Here is an 8,053-nt window from a genome sequence, read left to right as displayed (position 1 = left end):
CTCAAGTGAATCATACATTTGTTCTATCATCTTGACTCCTCTTCCCAGTATCTAATTTTTTTTAAAAAATCATATTTTTTAGAGAACACAATGATCTTTAAGTTATATCTCTTTGAATTATTTCCTAAGTCAATTTTTATATCAAATATATTTTTTCCTATTTTTCCAACTTTTTGATTTTGTTTTAATATTTTTTGCTGTTTCTTTGAGTCATTTATTTCTATTTGGCCTATTCTAGTTTTTAGGAATTCAGTTACTTGGGTAAGGTTTACCACTTCATATTCTAAGCTACTTATCCTACTTCCAATTATTTCTTGAGAGCATTTTTATCATTTAATTTTCTTCATTTCATCTAGTTATGCTGTAGTTCTTATAGAAAATTTATTTTTTGCTTTGAGAATCTGTTGCAGTTATTATTCACTTTCTATTTCTTTGCAGATAGGATCTTTAGATTCGCAATAATTTCTGATGCAGGTTGGTGTTTTTGTTAGTTTATTCATCTCTTCAGCTTTATTTGTATTTATTATGGAGAAAGCAAGAGAGTTCTGGAAAAACACCTACTTTTGCTTCAATAACAACACTAAAGCCATTGAATATGTGGACCATCACAAAATGTAGCAAGTTCTCAAAGATATGGGAATAACAGATCATATTACTGAGGAACCTTATTTGGTTCAAGAAGCAACAGAACCAAATATGATATAACCAATTAGTTTAAAATTGGAAAAGGATTGCAACAAGGTTGTATATTGTCACTTTATTTATTTAATTATATGCAGAGTACATCATATAAAATATGAGTTGGATGAAACAAAACCATATTATTGATGGAGAGAACATTAATTGTATCCTCTTAGTCTTCTCATGAAGGTGGCAGTCTCAGATATGTAGATGTTAACATTTTGGTGGCAAAAAGTAAAGAGGAAGTAAGAACCTCAAGATGAAAGTGAAAGAAGAAAGTATAAAAGTTGATCTGAAATTTAACATAAAACAAACAAGCAAAAAAGATCCAACAGCCTAAGATCCTGACAGCTGGTCCTATCATTTCCTGTCATAGAGACAGAAGAAGGAAATAGTGTCAAATTTCATTTTCTTGGACTCAAAAGATCACTGCAGAAGGTGATTACAGCCATGAAATTTAAAAGATACTATCTCCTAGGAAAGAAGGCTATGGCAAACCCAGACAACATACTTAAAGATGGAGACATCACCTTGACAACAAAGGTCTCTATAGTGAAAGCTATGATTTTTTTTTTCCAGTAGCAATGTATGGCTGTGAGATTTGTACTATAAAAAAGTTGAATACTGCAGAATCAAACTTTTGAATTATAGTGCTGAAGATGAGTTAGGAGAATCCTTTGGACATCAATGACTTCAAATCAGGAAATACCTAAATAAATTAATTCAGGCTATTTCCTAGAAGATCAAATGCTAAAGCTGAATCCTGAAAACTTTGGTCACTTAATGAGAGAACAAAATTCATTAGAAAAGACTGTGTTTTGGGAAAGATTTAAGGCAAAACTTGAAGGCGATGGTAGATTATGAGTTGGATTTGTCATGGAAAAAATGAACACGACCTTGGACAGACTTTGAGAGACAGTGGAGAATAAAAAAGCCTAGTGTGCTATGGTCTACATCAGGAGTCCTCAAACTACAAGCCTGTGGGCCAGATGTAGCAGCTGAGGACATTTATCCCCCTCACCCAAGGCTATGAAGTTTCTTTATTTAAAGGCCCACAAAACAAAGTTTTTGTTTTTACTATAGTCTGGACCTCCAACAGTCTGAGGGACAGGGAACTATTTAAAAAGTTGGACATGACTGAATAACTGAAGAACAAACCAATTTTAGTTTTGGAATTGTGACTTTGTTACAGGGCCAGGGTCTGTCTTTTGTTGCATTTTGGGTAGGGTAGTCAGCCCTGCTTGGCCTTGCCTTGTATCCCTTTGGTTTCTTCAATGACCTCCATTTCTAGGAATTAATCTTCCCCCACCTTAGACATAGCTTACATCTTTGAGGTTCATAGTCATGTAGGTAGCTTCAATACCCTCTCTGATATATCAGGACAGTCAAGAAGTACTGCTAAGGTTTTCAGAGGCTTTGGGCACCAACCTGCATCAAATGAAGAAACACTGTTGTTTCCTAGTCTTGTTCTTCTGTATTTCTAAAGAACCCATACTGGGGCTTTCTGACCACCTGGAAGCTTTCTCATGGGAGTCCTTTGTTTTTGTGGACCCCTGGATTCAGAACCTTCCAAATTATAAATGTCCCTTTCAGACTCTGATTGCACTGGGAGGTTACCCTGAAGCTGACACTGCTTCTGAATGAACTCTTTTGTATTTTTGGAGGAGAAAATAACAACAATTAGCATTTTCTTGCTCATTACTCAGTCTTGTGTGAACTTCAAGATTTTGTTGTAGTAGGTATGCAGTAATTGGGTGGCCTGCCTCCTGTTTAGGCAGCTGTTGTGGTCAGAAGTCAGATTTCCATTTTTTATTTATTTATTTATTTATTTATTTATTTATTTATTTATTTATTTATTTTTAGCTGGCACTTTTATGAAATGTTTATTTAACAGGTCAACCTTGCCTCCTGCCCCCAACCCCAAACTGGAGTTTCTTCTTGTTTCCATACTGTTGTGGGTAATGACAAAAACAGCTGCTGACAAAGCTGAACAGAACAAACTATTTCAAGAGTATGGCTAACAATGGCTTTAGTTATTGTTTTTTTTTTCTTTCTAAAGGCAAAATATAAATATATGTTATACATATATATGTATGTGTATATATATAATATATATATATATATATATATATATATATATATATATATATATATATACACACACACACACACACTCTACAGATCACAGCAATGGTTTAGACACACTAAATAAGTTCAAGTGAGATCTGACAACAGGCAACACCCAGGAAACACAAAGTTGAGTTGAGCTGCTTCTGGGGCCCTCATTGCCCCATCTTCTGGCCACTGGTTGAATCTTGAGGGAGAAACTTGCCTAGTGCCAAGGAAAGGGACAGGAAGAACTGCAGTGTCATGTTGGAAGAGTGATGCACAGAAAGCAGCAGGCCGGAAAGTGGCACCCGTTAGACATTGCTCAGGGCAGCCACCCCAGGGAGGACTTTGCCCTCCAGCAGCTCTAGACTGGCACCACCCCCAGTGCTCACATGGCTGACTTTGTCCTCAGTGTTCCATTTGGCACAACAAGTGGCAGTATCCCCACCACCTATGATAGTGATGCAACCCCTCTTGGTGGCCTCCACCACGTTGTTCATGAGCTCTTTGGTTCCTCGAGCAAAGGCTTCCCACTCAAATACTCCAACACCCGGGCCACGGCTTCCGCGTACTTCTTGCTGCTCTCGGGGCCACAGTCCAAACCCATCCATCCAGCAGGGATGCCAGAAGCCACTGTGGCTTGGCCAGTCTTGGCATTCTCATCAAACTTGTCCGCTGTGACGAAGTCAACAGGCAAAGTGATCTTGACACCATTCTTCTCAGCCTTGGCCATCAGGTCTTTGACAATCTTAACCCCCTCTTCATCAAAAAGAGAAGTTCCAATCTCCATGTTGTTGAGCACCTTGAGGAAGGTGAAACCCATCCCACCACCAATGATCATCTCATTGACTTTGTCTAGCATATTGTTGATCAACTGGATTTTATCGGCAACTTTAGCTCCGCCCAAGATGGCCAGGAAGGGCCTCTCTGGGCTCTCCAAGGCCTTGGCAAAATAAGTCAGCTCCTTTTTCATGAGGAAACCACATGCCTTCTGGGGCAGGTTCACTCCCACCATGGAACTGTGGGCACGGTGAGCAGTACCAAAAGCATCATTGACATAGACATCCCCCAACTTGGAGAGAGATGCTTGGAAGGCTTCTACTTTAGCTGGATCAGCTTTGATCTTGTTCCCAGAAGCATCTTTGCCTTTTCCTTCTTCTTCAACATGGAAGCGAAGATTCTCCAGCAAAATGATAGAACCGTTAGGGGGATTAGCACAGGCTTTCTCCACTTCTGGACCCACACAATCCTTCAGAAACAGAACATCTTTGCCCAGCAAGGATTTAAGCTCTGCAGCCACAGGTTCCAAAGAGAATTTGTCAGGCATGGGGACACCATCAGGTCGGCCTAAGTGGCTCATCAGAACAACGGATGTGGCTCCATTATCCAAACAGTAAAGGATGGTAGGAAGAGCAGCCTTGATTCTCTGGTTGTTGGTTATCTCCTTGTTCTTCATGGGAACATTAAAATCTACCCTCATGATGACCCTTTTCCCCTTCAGGTCCACCTTGTCCAAGGTCAGTTTGCTGGAAAGAGACATACTGGCGGGGAGGAGATGGCGGGGTGGCTGCGGCTGTGGCTGCGGCTGTGGCTGTGCTGCGGCGGCGGGCTGAGATTTCCATTTTTAAAGGAACTATCAAAAGCATTTAAGAAGTCATCATTTTTCCAAGTGGGAGTTATCTTTGGTTACCTATGATTGGCTCACTAGGCAGCTTACTTAATAAAAAGGCTACAATTAGGAGACAGCTATATCAATGAGTCATGAACTTTTAGCCATAGAGACTTACATGATGAGATCTGGTTAAGGAAGCAAAAAAATCTCTTTTGTTTCTGGCTCTGAGTGAAGCCATAGAGAGGTCAAGAAGCTCTATTCCACTTACAAATTAAGAAATATGATTTATTTTCTGAGGGATATGAACTATGCCAGGACCTATAACCCATAGGACTTTTCCTGACTATTATTCCAAATTGTTTCTTTCAAGAAGGTTTTGTGATAAAACAAAACCATATTCTTGATGCAGAGAACATTGATTGTATCTTCTTAGTCTTCTCATGAAGCAGGTAGATGGCAAAATGTTTTTTTTTTTTCTGTAGGTGATAGAAGGGGGTTAATGACCAGCAGCCACCGCCAAGTCTTGCAGGCCTAAGTTCTGTAGTCATGGGCAGCTATTTATTTTACAAGGGAGGGAACTAGAGCATTATCACTTGGGAAGAAATAGGTACAAAATGGAAATCAAATGTTGTAAAAAAAAATTCATTTGTCTCTGTTCTGTGTCAATCACAGCAGCTTCTCATGCTGGGAGCCCTGGACAGGGCAAGGAGCTGTCCACAGCTGAAGCTCCTACAGAACTAGGCAGGTGAGGTTAGCATCACTTGCCAAGAATCAGAACTCTGGAGCATTCACTCAATTGAACAAGATAAATGTTGTATGAATGCTTTACTAAAGCTGAATACTCTTTAGATTCTAGATTTCTTTGGATTCTAACTTGCCTTTTGAATTGGTTTTCCTCCTTGGCATTTATCTCTATTGTTACCGCATTGCCCCCAGAAATATTTGGACCTCTATTTATCCAGTATTTTGTGCTTGTTTTCCTCACAATTGATCTGTGTCCTATACAATGTACCTTTTTTATTCTGATTGCTCTTGGATTAAGACTTTACAATTAGAAGCCTTTCTGCCCCAACTGAGCACCATTAACAAACACAGCCAATGCCATGGAAGGTTCTATGCCACAGTTCTTGGTATTCTTCCTAGTTTTGGCTCTATTTCCATGATGGGATACAAGAACAGAACAGTCAACATCATTGTGAATCTCTTATTCAATCATTCTAATTAAGCTTTGATGTTTTCCAATGCTTTCCAGTTGTTGTTCTGGTTTGATGTTCTTTTCCTGTTAGAGCCAAGAATCAATCAGAGTCAAAAATTACTGATGAGAATAATTCAGGATAATTGTGGGACATAACAATTTGCTGTCTGTGACACATTTTTTATGGAGCTTCCTCTTAATGATGGGCAAGTAGAAGTTGGTCATGTTAACTTTTACTCATTCCTATTCAAACTGTGATCTGGGCAATATCTGCTTACTCGGACACTCCGATTATTACCATGAGTAGAACCAGATGAAGTTTACACACTGTTTTTCTAGAACAAGGCTATTCTCCTTTGGAACTTTATGGGATCCAGTCTTTACTTCAAAGATATCTGGAACTTTGTCCATGCAATAGCATGGAAGCTACATTTGTTTATAATTTCAGGATCTAAGATGATGACTTCTTTAGTTTTAGATTTTCCAAACTGGGGGCAGAAGGGTTAGGAATTTGTAGATGCATGCATGCTTCAGAAATCAGAATTACTCAGCATGATTCAAACAAGAGAGATAATACCCAAAAAGTCAACTGACATCTAACAGATCATGATCTGGAAAAAACCTAAATGAACAGAACTGAGATGCAGAAAGTTCAAATGATAAGTAGTTATCAGAAATTCCAGAAAGATGAAAAAAAAAGAGTATGGAAAAATAGAAGTATCAGAGGAAATAACAACTTGCTCAATTTAGTCTTAGTATCCTGGCCTCATTGTAAAGAACTTCAAAACATGCTGGCTCCATTCATTTCTGTCACTTATAGGGTATTTTCAGAAGAATCCAGGATTTGAACACTTTCCCCTTCTGGGAATTTAGGTAGAAATGGATTTCATTTCTCCAAGGTCCCAATGGCTCTCTCCACTAGGATCAGAAGGCTCTAAACTCTAGCCTACCGTAAAAGAGATTCATTTCACCAGAAACTTAAAAAAAATGTCCATAGTCTGCCAAAAAAGGTGACAGCCCCCAAAGAATAAGACAAATATTACCAGAACACTTAAAAAAACATATTTGGAAGTGGTTTCTCCTATTGTGTGCAAACATCATGTTCCCTTTGCTTCCTATAAGCTTTTGTCCCATCAATAAAAAGAAGTATAGTAGTATAATGGAAAGGGCATCGTATTTGGAAGGGATCTGGATAAATATTGTTCTGCTCTGTAATACCTGCATAATCTCAGGCAAGCTCTTAAACTTTGGTTGTCAGTTTCTTCATTTTTATAATGAGATAGTTGGACTAACTGACTTCTGAAGTCCTTTCTGATTCTTGATCTATGATCCTACGACATCTAAAGATCCTTCCAAGCCTAAAATTATGAGCATATATTCATTTCAGGTTCAAATGCTGTAATATGTTTGTTATATTGTGAGTTAAGAGATTAGGCAAAATGTCCTTGTATAGTCATTGGCCTGGGGGAAAGTGTCAGGTCTAGTGACAGATACTTCTGACTCTATATGCACCAAAGCACATTCCAGTCCACTGGATTCTGCTCCTTTTTATCACCAATATCCAGGAAACTCAATAACGGGACTCATGGGCATTACCTTCTAGCTTTCTTGTTTTCTTTTTGTTTATACCACTGTATAAGCTGGGTACCTTGTCAACCAGCTTAGGAGAAATATTTGTTTTCTTTCTTTCCACCTTTTTCTTATGGTCTGATACCCCAAAATAGCTCATCATACTTTAGAATTCATAATGTTAAGCGAGATTTCATTTTAAGTTTCTAGTTACATATATGTACATATTTGATTAATTGAATACTTAAAGTAACTTGACTGATATTGTGGAAATATTCACTCCTCATGCAGATCACAACCTTTACAATTTTTTCGGATGGCTTTTGAAAGTTGCTATGGCAAACCAAAATTGGAAACAAATGGACTATCCTCCTATTGATGAATGCCAAAGTGAATTGTCTATTGGGCTATGGCTACAAATGGTAGCATGTTAATATAAGGGAATATTTTTGCGTCATAAAAATGATTACTGCAAAGTTGTAATTGGTATGAACCCTAAGTAACCATTGTGTTTGCATTATTTGAATTCACACTGTATATTTCCATTGGATTAGAACCATTAATGATATTTAACATAATTGCAACTTTAAATAGTGAATGAATACATCTAATCACTTCAATAGATTAATTATTTGTACTAATTGGGACCTAACTGTAAATGGAGAATTTTAGTGGAAACTGGGAAAACTAGTATGAGATGAGGCAGAGCAAAATGAGCAGAGCTAGAAGAATAATCTATAAAAAATGATTACATTATAGAGAAAAAAATACTTTAGGACTCTGATGCAATGATAGAATAAAATGAATAAAAGAATAAAAATGAAAAATTGTACTCATCTCCTGATAGAGAGTTGATCAACTTAAAATGTAGAAAGATGTATACATTT

At 37.9% G+C, this 8,053-nt stretch overlaps 1 pseudogene; it reads right to left on the bottom strand.

Moving 5' to 3' along the window:
• Positions 1-2,819: 2,819 nt before the first annotated feature.
• Positions 2,820-4,396, bottom strand: LOC127551876 (phosphoglycerate kinase 1-like; annotated as a pseudogene).
• Between the last annotated feature and the right edge of the window lie 3,657 nt (positions 4,397-8,053).

This window comes from Antechinus flavipes, chromosome 2 (genome assembly GCF_016432865.1).
Source record: "Antechinus flavipes isolate AdamAnt ecotype Samford, QLD, Australia chromosome 2, AdamAnt_v2, whole genome shotgun sequence".
Taxonomy (NCBI): Eukaryota; Metazoa; Chordata; class Mammalia; order Dasyuromorphia; family Dasyuridae; genus Antechinus; species Antechinus flavipes.
The sequence above is the reverse complement of the archived record's forward strand: the minus strand, read 5'-3'. Positions and strand labels throughout refer to the sequence as shown.